Genomic DNA, 17,080 nt, shown 5'->3' on the forward strand with positions numbered 1-17,080 from the left:
TGAACCTGGTGCCCCACCCCAAGATGTGTTCACTACATTTTCCCTATTGGAATTCCGGGGGGAGGGTGGGTAGCCTTAATTTACCCTGAGGCTGGAACCCTGCAGACAGGTGGCTTGGGAGGAATCGATAAAGTTCTCTGGGAGGGGCCGGTGTGGGGGAGAAAAACTTGAGATCGGAGAAGAAAAGAAACTTAGGAGGTCACCGGAGGGAAGCAACTGGTTTGCCACGGTGGGAGGAGAAACACCGAGCAGGAAAGTGAAGGAATAACGAATCCAAGGGGAAGGTGAGACGGGGAAAGCAGGACGAGTCTGCACAGTGCGGGGCGTAGGGAACAATGCGATGAGGGGAAGAAGAAAGAGCAGAGAAGCGGGAGGGGAGGGGGCTCTGGCGGGAGGTGGAGCTGGCTGCAGCTGGCGACTTCTAGCTCTCCCAGGTTGCTGGGCACGGGATCCGCGCAGCGAGTCAGAGCCGAGCGGCTGCAACTGAACGGAGCCCTGCCTGCAGCAGCCCGGGCGGCCGGAGCTCAGCGCCTCCCGAGAGCCCCGGCTGCAACTTGTGAGCCGGCGGCCGCCGCGGCTCTTGCCTGTGGAGAGGCGCCGCCTCCGCCGGCTGCAGCTCTTCGGAAAGTTGCCCCGGCTGCCGGACGGTAAGGGCGTCCCCGGTTCGCACGGTCCTTCCCGGTCCCCGGCGTGTGACCCCGGCCTGTCCTTATCAGCCCCACACCCCGGAGCCTCCCCCCGGCCTGCCCTTATCACTGCCCCCCGGCCTGCCCTAGTCACCCCACACCCCCGGAGCCCCCCCCCGGCCTGTCCTTATCACTGCCCCCCGGCCTGCCCTAGTCACCCCCAAACCCCCGGAGCTCCCCCTCCCGGCCTGCCCTAGTCACCCCCAAACCCCCGTAGCGCGGCTGCTCCTGCCTCTATCACCCCCTTTCCCCCCCCGTCCTACCCCAGTTACAGCGCAGGTTCCCCCCGGCCTGCCCTAGTCACCCCACACCCCCGGAGTCCCCCGTCCCCCCGGCCTGTCCTTATGCCCCACACACCCTGGAGCTCCCCCTCCCGGCCTGCCCTAGTCACCCCCACACCCCCGTAGCGCGGCTGCCCCTCCCCTCCTGCCCCTAACCCCCCACCCCCCCGTCCTGCCCCAGTTACAGCGCAGGTTCCCCCCGGCCTGCCCTAGTCACCCCACCCCCCTGAGCCCCCCCTCGGCCTGTCCTTGTCACCTCCCCCCGGCCTGCCTTAGTCACCCCACACCCCGGTAGCGCGGCTACCCCTCCCGTCCTGCCCCATCACCTCCTCCATCCCCCCGGTCCTGCCCCAGTCATAGCGCGGCTTCCCCGCGGCCTGACCTAGTCACTCCCGGAGCGTCCCCCCCCCCCCCAGGTACTGTCGTAATCACCCCATACCCCCGGAGCGCGGCTCTCCTTCCCCAGTTCACGCCCACCGTTCCCGGGTTCCCGCTCCAGTCAATAGACACCAGGGCTGCTGCTGCTGCTCCTTGCTCCCTCCCTTCAGCATCCCCCACTGGGGCGCTCTTCGGCCCTCGCTGAGGTCCTTTTTCATTCAATGCGCCCCCCTCCCCTCGCGGCTTGCTGCTCCATTAACCCTCCCCAGTGCTGCTGTCTCCCGCATCCGAGGGATGCTGCTGTCTCGGACGTTTCCAGGGTTTCCTTTGTACCTCCTTGCGCCCTCTTTTTGCCTCGGGACAAGGGAACAAATCTGGGCAGGAGGTTGCCCCCGGGTCACTCGGGTGGCTACGGCCTGGGATGGGCGAGAGGAACCGGGAAAGGCAGACAGAAGAGCGCTGTGCTTTCTCCTTTACGCCAGAGGCAGAGGGGGTGTTTCTTCGGCTCATCGCCCCCTTTGCCCCGGCAGAGGAGAGAGAAGAAGGTGCCTGTGTGTTGGATGCTGGGCTGCAGGGGTTTGTAAATTTCCCGAGGTTGAAGGGCCAGAGGTGCCTCCCTTGCAGTTGCCCATCTGATTCCTTCCCATGTCTGACTGTAAAAACAGAAAGGTGATGGTAACACCTCTTTCCAAGCTCAGGTTCCCAATGGGGGGAACTCTTGTGTACCAAGACAGGCTGGGCCACATTCATACTAGCTGAATTTGGCCGTATTGTCTCTTCTTCAAGCTGGGTATGGACATGGGTTGCTACCTTTAACATCTCTGCGTGTCCTTTTGCTTCGTGAATCCTGTTACCTCCAGAGGAATTGCTGAACGCGTTTTTCTCTCAAGAGTTACAAAGAGACTGGAATGTTCTGTTACTTATTCATATGTTTCTGGTCATGCTAACACATGAAGTTTCTGACTAGCCAAATGTCAGTGTTGCCCAGATTTCTGACTTCAGTACAGTAGGAACTGTTTAATTCAAATTTTGCTAATCCTCAAACACTATTTTAAAGGCAGCCCCAGTCTGTCCTCACTTTTCAAAAAAAGAAAATCTAATATCTAATTGCAGAAACAATGCTTTTAGTGAGGTCTGGTGTTACCAAAATGCACACCCAGGGTATTTGCTATTATAGTATGAAGTTTTATCACAAAAAAAGTTAACTACAATTGCCACAATAAATGAACTGATATTTTGTGATGCATCATCCTTGCTTTTTAAATGTTGCTTGATTGGTAACTAATAACAATTAGTGCTTTGCTGTGCTTTCCCATTAGTGATTAGTGATAGCCATTAGTGAGATGTGACTGTATATTGCATGTATTTATAGCATAACAGAACATTCAAACACATGGTGTTATTAATGGAATGAACTTTCTAGCAACGTATTTCACTTAATAGCCAGTGACTACCAAGAAGGGTCAATGGAAGTCAATTGTAGAATGTCAAATGGCTTGTCAGATAATTCTGAGTGCTAGATAATGCCGGATTCTGAGCTCAGTTTCACCAATATAAATCCAGGGTGAATTTACTGAAGTGAGTGAAATTACTATAGCTTTATACCAGTGTAACAGAATGTGGCACAATGCATTTTACAGCCTTTTCTGGTTAAGGGGTCGTTTAACATTTTCAGAAGAAAACAAAGTTTGTTTTCTTTCTTTGTTCTAAAAGTATACAAATCATGAGACTGAAAAAATCTAGCATTAGAACAAGTAGGTATTTTCTTTTATTCTTTATTTTAGAACATATGTTGTTCTCACAGCTGCTTCTTTCTCTGCCACTTTCTCTGGAGTTCTTTTGCACAGTTGATAAAATTATTGAAATGTGTGACAATCCCTTGAAGGCAGTTAATATTTCTATTATTTATTGCCGCCAGTGTACTATTTTTGTTGGATGCCCACTGGAATACCGTAGAAGACAATTTGCTAGAAAATTAAATTCTTTTTATTTTTAATAGATAAGAAGAGGGTGGGAAAAGGAAAGAAAGATTTGTTTTAATTTCTCCAAGAAATTCCAGACTGCCAGCAAAGTCCAGTTATAATTTCTGTTGAACTTCTCACGCTTTTTGCAAAGGGGAGCCTAGGCAGTGAATCATCTAGCAGCATGAGCTGTGTGCTAAGAATATGGAGATGTTACTGAGTTAGCCACTGTTGTCAATTACCTGAGTAAACATAACCCCTGAAAGTACAGATCCAAACAAAATATGCATTTTTTTGGGCCCATTCCTGTAAAAGTCAGTGGGAGCAGCACTGGGCCTTTAAAGGTTTATTTGAATTTGGATTTCTCAGTTCGCATAGCAGGTACTTGCAGGAGATTCATGAAATGATACTGGGATAGAATGGATTCCGATGACAGAGTCCAGTTTTTCCTTGTGATTTACAGAAAAGGTCTTTATTTTCTAGCTTTGTGAGAGTAAAATATCATGGGAAGACCACAAACCCTCCTCCTTCCAAAAAACCTCAATCAGATCCACTGCAACTTAATTTCCCAAAGTGGGAGTTAATAGGGGGCTGATGATTTTTTTTCAGGAAGGAGAAGTAGTATCTGAGAGTTTGCATTTTTTTCTATGTTGAAAGCATCTAATAACTCTATCCCTAGATGATCTCACTTTTGGCTAGTTGAATTGTATTATCCTTTTTGGGGTGGAGCTGGGGGAAAGGGAAACAGGAATTGTGTGCTTATGAAAATGCTGAGCTATCCTTAATTCCATTGCCAAGGTGTATGTGTGGTGTTTGATTCAAATATTTATTTCATACATGCAGCATTTTAGGTTGGTTTTAAAGAACAGAAACAATATTTGTAACCAAGTGTAACCAGTGGCGGATTAATGATTTTGCCGCCCCTAAGCCCTGAAATAATTGCTGCCCCCATATGAACTTGTTTTTAGTTTTTTTACAAATTTGCGCCGTCATTGGTGGTTTCAATACGCCCTGTGATTGGTAGAATCATGGCGTCCATAGACGCTGACTCCGTGGGTGCTCTGGAGCTGGAGCACCCACGGAGAAAAACTGGTGGGTGCAGAGCACCCACCGGCACTCCCCGCCCCTCCTCAGCTCACCTCCCCTGAGTGCGCAGCTGGGTCCTGCTTTTCCTTGCTCCCTGCCAGCGCTTGTGCGTGAAACAGCTTTGTGCGGCTGGGAGGGAGGGGGAATGTGGTGCGCTCAGGGGAGGAGGCAGGGCCGGGGCAGGGATTTGGGGAAGGGGACCAATAGGGGCAGGGAGGGGGCGGAGTTGGGGCGGGGACTTTGGGGAAGGGGTGGAGTCGGGGTGGGGCCGGGAGTGGGGGGATGTGCGAGCACCCACTGGCGTCGGGGGAAGTTGGCACCTCTGGCTGCTATTATAAATTTGCTGCTCTAGGCCTACGCCTTGTTGGCCTAGGTGATAATACTCCGCTGAGCGTAACAGTGCAGTTCATAAAACAAGAGCAACATCTGTTACTGAGACTTCAATTTGTTACTCTTTGAAGTAGCCAAGTTGACAGTTCAGATAGTTAAGTTTAATGTCCTGTGTTGAACCTTTGGTCTGGCTTAATAGTGACTGTGAAGAATCAATAACTTTAGCTTATGTTCAACTATAGCATGTCAATAGAGGAGTGAGAAGGGTTTAAAATTACCTGATTTCATGGAGCTAGTCCCTGTTAACAGATGACGATGGCTGATTTTGTGTTTCTGTAACCTAGTTCCATCATTCAGGCTTGCCAACTTGCTGCACTTTACGCATCAGAACGGGCTGGCATCTTGGATTTCTATCAGAGCTATGGCTGAACAAGCTACAGGGTCCTTACTGCTGTCAGAGTTAGTATTTTTCATCCTAGCACCCTTTTATCTTAAGTTAATATATCTGAAGTTCAGTACTGCAGGTGTTTGAAGCAGAGCCATGCCATACTTAGATGTGCATTTATTAGTGGTAGCCTTGCCTTCTCTTACACATTTTGAAGTCTCTTGCCAAAAAATAAATAAATACTAGAGATGGAAAAGTGAGTTAAATGGCTTTCTGTTTCTGTAAATGAATTTGCTTTTCTTTCACCTTTGTTCCCTCTCCCCCTCACTGTCTTATGTAGGATCCTTCCGTAATTAAAATATTATGACTTTCCTTATGGTAGCCCTTCACTTGTGGCGAGGCTCCTAATTTTATGTCATTGAAAAAAATACTAGCAGATGACATTGCATCAGCTAGTCCATGCCCATTTTCTTTTATTAAACCACAGTGCTAAGACCATATGGAAAGATAATGAGTTTAAGATGATAAACAGTTTACAGATTTGCCCAAATAAAGGACTTTCTTCCTAGAAGACACATTTTATTGCAAAATAAATAATCTGGTTCCTCTGTTTTATTTAATTACCTCTAGTCCTGTCTTTTCTCAACCTGCCGTAGGAAAACAGACACAACTGCTTTGTGATCATCAGCTACTGTAGATGTTGGGTCGTAGCTCTTACCTCAGGGAAGGCTTGAAAGAGGGTGTACAGATATTACAGAGATGAGAGACTTGTAAGTATGTGGATGGATGGGTGGCCCAAGTATTGTCCATGGAGTTCTATGATGCAGTGCAGTTTCCCATACCTTGCATATAGCTCATAGCCTGCCTGGAGAGCATACAAGCCTAAGGTCCACTTGGACCTTGTAGACACAGGCTGCGCCTCCATATTAAAGATGAGGGGCTGCACTCTATGCTAATCCTGGGTGGTTCCTAATGAAACTCTTAGTTTGGGGGTTCCAGCATATGCCATCTGAAAGCTGACCCCTCAATTCTTACGGATTTCTCCTAACAAATAATATCCCCTTGTTCTCTCATTGGGGTCTATCTCTCTCTCTGCCAGTGCTTGTCCACTGTGAACAGGGCATCCAGATGTGGTTTCAGATTGAGAAGAAATGTCTGAAATAAAGGTAGGCTCATTGGTAAAAGTTCCTTTGTACGAAGCATGAGGAATGAGGCAGAGAGAAGAGCTTCCAGACTCCTGTCTTTTCCTCATATGTCACTCTCCTAGACATTTTCCAAATGGGGGCACATCACAGGGCTGATGGCCTGAGACACATACATCACAGGTGACTGGCAGGAATTCGGACCAGAAAACCATGGGGGAAGCTGAGCTTTTCATTTTAGGGACTGAGGATTTAAAAAAACAACCACCACCAAAAAACAACACAAAAAACAAATACAAGCAGCTGGATGTGCAAAGTACATCACTGCCTTGCATTCACAGTATGACTGACTTCAGGCTGAATATTTGCACCCATGAGTGTTTCTAGTTAGCTATCTGCATGCATAGTTACCTGCTTTGAATCCATAATTGTAGTAATTGTGTCCAAATGCAAAACCTAACTTTTATGACAATCATAGAATCATAGGGCTGGAAGGGACCTCTGGGTTATCTAGATCAGTCTCCTGCACTCATGGCAGGACTAAGTATTATCTAGACCAGTGCTACTCCAAGTGGTGGTCCATGGACCGGTGCTGGTCCGCGAGCCATCGGCTGCTGGTCTGCGCGCACACTGAAAAAAAAATTGCAGGCCCCCACAACAGATAGCTTGAGAAGCACTGATCTAGACCATCCCTGACAGATGTTTGTCTAACCTGCTCTTAAAATCTCCAATGATGGAGATTCCACAAACTCCCTAGGCAATTTATTCCAGTGCTTAACCACCCTGACAGTAAGGAAGTTTTTCCTAATGTCCAGCCTTAACCACCCTTGCTGCAGTTTAAGCCAATTGCTTCTTGTCCTATCCACAGACAACAATTTTTCTCCCTCCTCCTTGTAACAACCTTTTATGTACTTGAAAACTATTATCGTGTCCACTCTCAATATTCTCTTCTCCACACTACACAAACCCAATTTTTTTAATCTTCCATCACAGGTCATGTTTTCTAGACCTTTAATTATTTTTGTTGCTCTTCTCTGGACTTTCTCCATATTTTCTACATCTTTCCTGAAATGTGGTGCTCAGAACTGGATACAATACTCAAGTTGAGGCCTAATCAGTGCTGAGCAGAGCGGAAGAATTACTTCTAGTGTCTTGCTTACAATACTCCTGCTAATACACCTCAGAATGATGTTTGCCTTTTTTTGCAATGGTGTTACACTGTTGACTCATACTTAACTTGTGATCCACTATGACCTCCAGATCCTTTTCTGCAATACTGCTCCTAGGCAGTCATTTCCCATCTTGTCTCTGTGCAACTGATGGTTCCTTCCTAAGTGGAGTACTTTGCATTTGTCCTTATTGAATTTCATCCTATTTACTGCAGGTCATTTCTCCAGTTTGTCCAGATCATTTTGAATTTTAATCCTCAGTGGTTCTCAACCAGGGGTACACAGAGGTCTCCCAAGGGGTACATCAACTCCTCTAGATATTTGCCTAGTTTTACAACTGGTAACAAGCACTAGTGAAGTCAGTACAAACTAAAATGTCATACAAACAATGGCTTGTTTATACTGCTCTATACACTATACACTGAAATGTAAATACAATATTTATATTCCAATTGATTTATTTTATAATTATATGGTAAAAATGAGAAAATAAGCATTTTTTCAATAGTGGTGTGCTGTGACACTTTTATATTTTTATGTCTGATTTTGTAAGCAAGTAATTGTTTTGTGAGGTAAAACATGGGGGTACACACGACAAATCAGTCCCCTGAAAGGGGTACAGTAGTCTGGAAAGGTTGAGAGCCACTGCTTCAAAGCACTTGCAACCCCACCCAGCTCAGTATCATCTGCAAACTTTATAAGTGTACTCTTATATGCCTTTATCTAAATCATTGACAAAGATGTTGAACAGAACCTGACCCAGAACTGATCCCTTCAGGACTCCATTCGATATGTCCTTTGAGCTTGACTATGAACCACTGATAACGACTCTCTGGTAATAGATTTCAGAGTAGCAGCCGTGTTAGTCTGTATCCGCAAAAAGAAAAGAAGTACTTGTGGCACCTTAGAGACTAACAAATTTATTTGAGCATAAAAGCTTTCGTGAGGGTTTTCCAACCAGTTATGTACTCAGAACCTAGATGGAGCTACTATAAAGTATTTCCCTAGTTTATTTATGAGACGGTCATGGGAGACAGTATCAAAAGCCTTACTAAAGTCAAGATATACCACATCTACTGCTTCCCCCATATCCACAGGGCTTATTACCCTGCCAAAGAAAGCTATTAAGTTGGTCTGACACAATTTTTTCTTGACAAATCCATGCTGTTATTTATCCCCTTATTATCTTCTAGGTATCTGAAAATTGATTGCTTAATTATTTGCTCCATTATCTTTCTGGTTACTGAAGTTAAGACGACCGGTCTGTAATTCCCTGGGTGGTTCTTATTTCCCTTTTTATAGATGGGCACTATATTTGCCCTTTTCCAGTCCTCTGGAATCTCTCCCATCTTTCATAACTTTTCAAAGATAATCACTAATAGCTCAGATACCTCCTCAATCAGCATCTTGACTATTCTAGGATGTACTTAATCAGGCCCTGGTGACTTGAAGACATCTAACTTGTCAAAGTAATTTTTAACTTGTTCTTCCGTATTTTAGCCTCTGATCCTACTTCATTTTCACTGGCATTTACTGTGTTAGATTCCAACAGCTACTAAGGTTAGTGGGGAAAACTGAAACAAAAAAGTCATTTAGCACTGCTGCACTTTCCACATTTTGTTGTTTTTCCCCCCTCATTGAGTAATGGGCCTACCGTGTCCTTGGTCTTCCTCTTGCTTCTGATGTATTTGCAGAATGTTTTCTTATTATTTTCTTTGTCTCTAGCTAGTTGAATCTCATTTTGTGCCTTGACCTTTCTAATTTTGTCCCTACATACTTGTGTTATTTGTTTATATTCATCCTTTGTAATTTGACCTTGTTTCCACTTTTTGTGGGACTCTTTATTTGAGTTTCAGATCACTGAAACAGTTAAAAACAGACATTAAGATTGTCTTAAAAATCATTCCCTGAATTTTTTCTTAATTCTAAATAGCAAATGTAGAGATGAAAAAGACATTGAAGAATATCCAGTTTATCTCATTCTCTCCAACCAGGTTTGTTCCCTATCAAACTTCCCCAAGTGTTGTTGTGTCCGATTGACTCCACTTCTCTCCTTTCATTAGCACAATTTCGCATAGTGATGTTAGTTCTTGGAAATTTTCCTGATGTCCAGCCCTTTGCTTTCCCATGGTCAGTTACATCCCGTTGGTAGCCAATATTGCAGCAAAGAAACCAAAGCATTCAGCTTTGTCTTTTTTTTTTTTTTTTTTTTATTGTCTGCAGAGCTCAGCATTCCAGTCACATCATAAACCTGTGAAATATCCTTTTCTGCTTTCCTTTTAGTTCTCATTGAGCTTCTGAGGTCCTGAGGATCACTTGCAAAATGTTGAGTGATCTGAACTCTTGTTTAGACTAGGGTTGCCAATTTTCTAATTGTTGAAAACTGGACACTCCTGCTCTGCTTCTTCCCCCACAAGGCCCCCCCCCTCGCTTCCCCCCCCTCGCTTCTCTTCCCCCCCATTGCTCACTCTCCTCCGCCCCCCGACTTACCTGCTAAGGGGCCAGGGGCCTGGTGGGGCAGAAGGGTGGGCAGTCCCCAGAATCAGGTGGAAGTGGAGGGGGGGTGGAACCCACCAAGCCAATGAGCCTGGCCCCTGTTCCTTTTCCATCCCAACAGCTAACACAATGGTGACTCCTCTTCTTTTTGGGACCCAGAGTACTTGTGACCTGAAGAGTTGAGCCTTTAGCACCTTGCAGTATTTGTTTTGTCCTACCACTGCACTGTAGTGGCTATTCCTTGTTGCACGTATATGATTAAGTTTTTAAGGAGCTGACTTGCATACAAGGAAGTTGCACTGATTTAACTAAATCAGTTTCTAAACCAATTTAGAGAAGTCTGTATAACTTTCTTGCACAGATGAGACCTACGCAAAAAAGTGGATACTAGTTTATAAAGCTAAAAATCTCGGATTTACTGCTGCTTCCTTGCCACCTGCTGATTAACTATGGATGTCTTTGAAATTTACAGTACTCTTTTTGCAGAGTTTAAAGAGGTATGGTGCTAATTTCAGGCAATTGGGTGCTGCAAGCACACCATGTGGTGCTGTGTCACACTTGGAAGCTGGAGGCGTGAGGTAACCTGAGGATACTGCAAAGATGCTTCATTTAAAGTGTGTGGGAGAGGACCTCCTGATTCAGGATTTGAAGGAGATGCCTCTAGAATACATGCAGAATGACTGCCATATTTAGGTTCAGTTAGAATGTGGATAATGATGGTGAAGAAAGTGTTCTTAAGGTGAAGTCAATGAAAATTTTGCCATTGACTTCAGTGGTTATAGAATTGGGCCCTTACAGGTCATGGTAATGTAGAGTTTTAGTACGAAGTAAGCAGGGAGGTGAAAGGAGTTTTGCATAGATTCCCTCAGTTCTGCTTGAGAAACTTCTTCAGAGGGACTGGAATGAATAGATCATTTCGTGGACTCTCACCCTCCTTTGTTAGCTATCAACCTGCTCCAGAAATAGGTGAAATTCCTTTATTTGCTATTTATTATAATTTCACATGCTCTAATATGGGCATTGCCAGCAACCTGATAAATTAATGGGGTCATCTGGTTTTGCTGGAACTGGTACAAGTTCCTCAACCCAGCTGCTATTTAGTAAATGTTTACAGCGATATATCCATTCAGCGAAAGATGGCTGATACTGTGAGTGACGTGTACAATGTTTGGAAAGTGAATGTTGTTATCAACTAACCAAGTATTGTTAGCTTATTTTAAAGGCAGCATGATCCAGTGGATAAGGCATTGAATTGGAACTCAGAATCTGGGTTCTCTTGCTGGCTCTGCCACTGACCTTCTGCATGACCTTGGGCAAGTCACTTCACTTCTCTGTTTCTGTTTTCCCCCTGTGCCTTTTGTCTGTCTTGTCTATTTAGGGTGTACACTCTTTAGAACTGCTGCTGACTCTCACTATCTATACGTACAGTGCCTAGCACAATGGGCCTCTGATCTCATTTGAGATCCCTAGGCACCTCTGTAACTCAAATACTAATAATTCATTATTAATTTCTTGGTATTCCTCCACCTTCTTTGATGTTAATGTCAGTCCAACTCTTTATGTCTTTCTGTTGATTCCAGCAGGAGTTGGCTCAGACCCTTTAATGTGGAAAGCTATTTTGGCAGAAATAATAACACTTTTATACTGTAAAACTGTTTTCACTCAAGGCTCATACCCGGCTTGAAATAGGTCTCACAATATGCCTGCCACATAGGAAAGCCTTTTTTATATGCCTTTTAAAGATGGATAAGCTGAAGCACAGAGAGGTGAATTGACTTGCTTGCTGTGTTTTAGTGGCACAGACTGGCATGGATCCCAGGAATCCTGTTGCCCGGTCCCTCTGACACAATACAGAGCTGTCTAAACTGGGGCACTGACCATTTCTGCAGTGCTTTCACTTTCCACTAAACTGTATATAAACTGTAGACCTAGCAGCTTTTAAGTGTCATGATGCCAAGTTCTTAAGAACGGTGATTTTGGTCATGTTGCTAGATATGTTTTTATGGCCCTGATTCATCTGTTGGATTTAATCTGTTGGTCTTTTTTTAGTTATTATGGAAACAGTTACTATATTTACTTTTTTATGAAGGGCTCAGTGTGTGACAGTTAAGTGCAGAAGGAGTTTTAAAGGGGTAGTTAGGGATTGTACTAAATGAGGGTGCCTGCATTTCTTAAAGAAAACATACTAAATGAAGAGAATAGCAAGCTTTCCTATTCTTGAAACGTGGCACTCACAGGACATCCATGTTAAACTGTAACAAGTGTTCTGGGCAAAAAACATGGGATTTTAAAAAATAATAATTTTTTATTTTTTTGCTTGCCTGCTAGATGGCACATCTCTCAGTCTTGTCTTGGGGACAAAGAGTGCCCAAACTGTTTCTGAGTAACAGCCGTGTTAGTCTGTATTCGCAAAAAGAAAAGGAGTACTTGTGGCACCTGAGAGACTAACCAATTTATTTGAGCATAAGCTTTCGTGAGCTACAGCTCACTTCATCGGATGCATGCTGTGGAAACTGCAGAAGACATTATATACACAGAGACCATGAAACAATACCTCCTCCCACCCCACTCTCCTGCTGGTAATAGCCCATCCAAAGTGACCACTCTCCCTACAATGTATATGATAATCAAGGTGGGCCATTTCCAGCACAAATCCAGGTTTTCTCACCCCCCCCCCTTTTCCAAAAACCACACACACAAACTCACTCTCCTGCTGATAATAGCTTATCCAAAGTGACCACTCTCCCTACAATGTGCATGATAATCAAGGTGGGCCATTTCCAGCACAGATCCAGGTTTTCTCACCCCCCCACCCCCATACACACACACAAACTCACTCTCCTGCTGGTAACAGCCCATCCAAAGCGACCAGCAGGAGAGTGAGTTTGTGTGTGTATGGGGGTGGGGGGGGGTGAGAAAACCTGGATTTGTGCTGGAAATGGCCCACCTTGATTATCATGCACATTGTAGGGAGAGTGGTCACTTTGGATAAGCTATTACCAGCAGGAGAGTGGGGTGAGAGGAGGTATTGTTTCATGGTCTCTGTGTATATAATGTCTTCTGCAGTTTCCACAGTATGCATCCGATGAAGTGAGCTGTAGCTCACGAAAGCTCATGCTCAAATAAATTGGTTAGTCTCTAAGGTGCCACAAGTACTCCTTTTCTTTTTGCGAAAACTATTTCTAGCTCTCAACCCACTTATGGTCTGATTTGAGAAACACTGAGAAACTATACAGTCCATTGAAGTCAGTGGGAGCTGCAGGGGCTCCTCACCTCTGAAAATCAGAACCAAGGTGTCTTGAGTTCAGCATTCTAAAAATCAGAACTTACTTTTGAAAACTTGAGCCCATATCGGGGAGACAGCAATGTAAAAGCTGTGCAGTAGATTCTTGAAATGGTGTCAAGGTCACTCTTGAGCCATGCCGGTGTTTCATCCATAATCTGCATGTGAAAACAGATCATTTTCTGGTTTCAGTATTTGGTGGTCATGAATGGTGAGGTTAGAGTAGGGAGTGAGATGAATTTGAGTCTCTACTGAAGGACACTTGGGAGAGGAGGCTTGGGAACAATTTATAGAACATGCTTGAGTGTTGAATCTGAGGACCTGATCCTGCTAGGTGCTGAGTGCCTGACTCATTCCTGATGAGTTAGGTGGAAATAGAGGGCTCTCAGAACCTCATGGAACTTCAGATCCTATGGAAATAGGTGTGGGGGCCTAGATAGTGCATCTTTGGAAAGGCCCTGTTATCTAAATTACTGTTTAAAAGAAGATAAAAATAAAATCTGAAGCTAAAACACTTCCTGACCCTTGTGCTGTGGATGCTCAAGATTTGATGATGGCTTTCGCAGGCACTGGTATATCTCATTGAATGGGATCTTGTTCCAGCACCTTCAGCTTTTGATAATTTAACACCTTACTATAGTTTGTCACCGTGGACACACAGTCCTAAGAAAAGACTTTGACTAATACGGGTGTAAATGCACAGTGGTGCCTGGCCAATTAAAGATGAGTCTTTCATTTTTAAAGTGGTGTGAACGGATGTTTCAGTCACGGGTGACAGAGACTGGAGAGATTAAGGAGTAATAGGGTTTTCCGGCTTCTGCGGCATTAAGAGTTTTTCTAACAACACAGAAAGGGGCAAAAGCTTTAGTGCTTCACATTCTGTACATTTGCTACTTTGGCTGTTTTGGGATAGTGGTGGGGAGAGCTGATTTTTCCCATCCAAAACTTAATTTAAAAGAAAACCCTCCAGTTTTGGAAAATGCTGCTGTTAATATTTTCTGGGCTTACTCCTTCTCTGCATCTTGGGTTGTTCATGGGATTCCTAAGCAGTAACACTGATCAGGAGCAGCACCAAAGTGTAGCTCTGCCCATGGGGAGCACAAGGTAATGAATGGGGTTGAGAGTCCAGTCCTTTCTCAGCACTGATCAGTATTCTCAGCATGCAGTGAGAAGCATGTTCTGGCCTCTGGACTGGGAGCCAGGTGCACCTAAACTCAAATCCTCGGTTTGATGTAGAATTCCCTCTGTGGTTGCTGACAAGTCAGATCACCTCTCTGTGCATCTGTTTCTCCAGCTGTAAAAATGACCATAATACCCAACTCCTATGGCTGCTGGGAGAATTCTAGTTAGCTAATCTTTGTAAAGTGGATCAATGATGAAAAGTGCCATGGGCTGTTTGCAAGTGCAAGAGGCTATGATGTCATAAACCCCAGGCTTGTGACTTCACAGCAGGAAAAGACAAAGCTGGGCTGATTGGAAGAAAGCCCTTACACAAACATAGAATGTGGAAACACACCCTGCCATGGAGAACCTCTGTGTGATCTTCTGCTCCATTCTGACTCTTAGCACAGGGCCTAAATGGGTCTGCTTAGTGCTTTGTGCAATCTGTCTGCACCTCCCACTTACCCCCAAATGATAGGATCTTCTTAGGGTGTCCCATTGTCTTTTGTGTTCTGTCTACTTAGTCTGTGAGCTCCTTGGGTCCCAGCACCTTGCCATTCGTTATGCCTTTTACAGCACTCTGTGAGCACTTATAAATATTAATAATAGGGTTCTTTGAATCAGTAGAGTGTTTGCTGCTTAAACTCACCTGGTCCTGCTGCTTATCCTTTATTAAAAGTTGTTATAATCCCCTGACTGTGACACCATAATAACTTCCGCAGCAGTGGAAGGGGATGTGGAATAGAGGATTATAGCTAAAGGTGGGGAAGCAGCAGCAGGAAAAGACACCTTTAAAGACGCAAAGATGCTGCTTTCCATTCAAACATTCCCTTGCAATAAAGAACGAGGAGCAGAAAATATGCTCTGGGAGCTGAACTGTTCACCTGAATAGTGCTTTTCAAACAGCTTTCCATAAACTGTCAGCGATCCTTTTATGATAATCCTGTGCTACATGTTAGATACCTTTTTTAAAAAAAGAAAATTTCTACATAGGAATACAATACTTTTAAAGGATTGAATTTTTAGTGAAGCTTTGAGGCCTGCTTGTGAGAAGAAAGTGTCTCAAACCAAGATGATGGATTGTTCACTTGAGAGCCCTCTGTGATGTTCCGGTATGTTTCTTTTTAATTCCCCCTGCAGAGAGTTACATTGTTTAGTTCTTCTAAGTGGAATGGAAGGGTATTCACTGAGACAGTAGCTTAAATACTATCATCCATATAATGGATGGGCCAGGCTCCAAAGCTAACTTTCCTCCACTCTTGAACTGCAGCAGTGCTTCCCCTGCCTTAGAAATCGGGTGGGGTGGGAGTAAAGTAAACAGGAATGAAGTGTGTGTGTGTTTTCCAGTCCCACCCACCTCCCTATTCCCCTCCTCTTATCTAGTAATTTAAGCTGCTGGCTGAGGAGAAATAAGCAGACAGGATAAGAGGTGTTTGGGCAAACTTCAGGAATCCGAAGGAGTTTGTTCTACATGGTATCAGTTAGCACTTGTCCAGAGGACCTGGGTGGTTCCTAAACAAAAATTCTGCTGGAGGTGTTGCTTTCAGGTCTCCGAGACAAGCCATCAACACAAGCCATGCTAGTTACAATATGAGGTCTCCTCCTGGGCTGGCCTGATCCTTCCTCTAGCTCTAGATTTTTGACACCATTGGATTCTGTGCTTATTGCAAAGTGGAGGGAGGAGGAATCTTTGTGGTAGCTATGTGCTGGTCACTGCATGGTGAAGGAGAGTGACTGTCTCTGAAGCACTTATGGTGTTTTGGGTCGGGTCAGGACTGTGCATGTGGGATTGGTTGAAGGATGAAAGGGCTTCTCAACCCCACACTCCCTTCTAGGACTGTTCTTAGAAAAGCAGCTTTAGCAGCCAAGTTAAATACAGCTGCATGTGCCTGGGTCATTATGTTGGTCAGGGTCTGCAAAATAATGCTTATAGCAGGAGATGAACTTCTTGGAATGCATAAAACTCTCTCCCTCTTGTGTGCCCCCCCCAAGCATTGGGGGAAAGGGTAGGGTAAGGCAGAGTTTGAACAATTAGTCTTACTTCTCTACTCTTACCTCAAAACAAACAAAAGTGGGAGGGAAGTGTTGCCCTTACTTCCTGTCCTCAAAAGCCTGGCGGTACATTGGCTCTCTGAGAAAGAAGCTTCTGGAGGTATTGAGCAAAGCTAGGCTCATACCTACACAAGGGGCTTAGTTTTCTGCCCTATACCCCAGTTTTGAGGAACTTTTTGACTTGGAGATTTTGGGACAAGTCAGCCACCCAAATACTGATCTCCTGAATGCTGCCACCAGACATCTTGGCTGGCCCCAGCTGAAGCCCATCAGCAGTTCCTCTGCAGTAAATGTGCATCTAAATCATATGCGCTGGACACATGCTTGAGCTGTGATTGTATCAAAATTCCACTCTGCCTTTTTTGGGAGGATGAAAAAAATATGCCTGTTTGGTTTTAAACTGCACATTACATGGGCTGGAACTGAACACTCCTTTTAAAGACAAAATATTCCAGGCTGTTGCAATGTAATTGAATTTAAATGAAAGGCCATTCCTGTTTCTAAGTGGCCAAGTGCATCCACAATGGTCTGTGACAGAGGGAAGGATTCTGAGCCTGCCTCTTTCCTGCCCCTTGTCCTTCCAGCCAGGAATGTATATCAAGTCAAAGGGGGAACTTAAAGGCTGGGGACCCCGAATCAGATGCTAGGGTATCTTTACTCACTCCTATAT

The 17,080-nt window shown here is 44.8% G+C and overlaps 1 protein-coding gene across 6 annotated transcripts in view; it reads left to right on the forward strand.

Annotated features, from left to right (window-relative positions):
- The first annotated feature begins 202 nt into the window (after positions 1-202).
- TSPAN18 (tetraspanin 18) overlaps positions 203-17,080 on the forward strand; it is a 177,684-nt gene continuing 160,806 nt past the window's right edge. For 4 of the 6 annotated variants that reach the window (XM_073348075.1, XM_073348076.1, XM_073348080.1 and 1 more), the window contains exon 1: positions 402-647. The gene's annotated coding sequence lies outside the window, so the exon portion shown is untranslated. Of the gene's footprint in view, positions 285-401; positions 648-17,080 lie in introns of those variants that run through there. The other 2 variants (XM_073348079.1, XM_073348077.1) reach the window with 2 other exon arrangements.

Source organism: Lepidochelys kempii, chromosome 6 (genome assembly GCF_965140265.1).
Source record: "Lepidochelys kempii isolate rLepKem1 chromosome 6, rLepKem1.hap2, whole genome shotgun sequence".
Taxonomy (NCBI): domain Eukaryota; kingdom Metazoa; phylum Chordata; order Testudines; family Cheloniidae; genus Lepidochelys; species Lepidochelys kempii.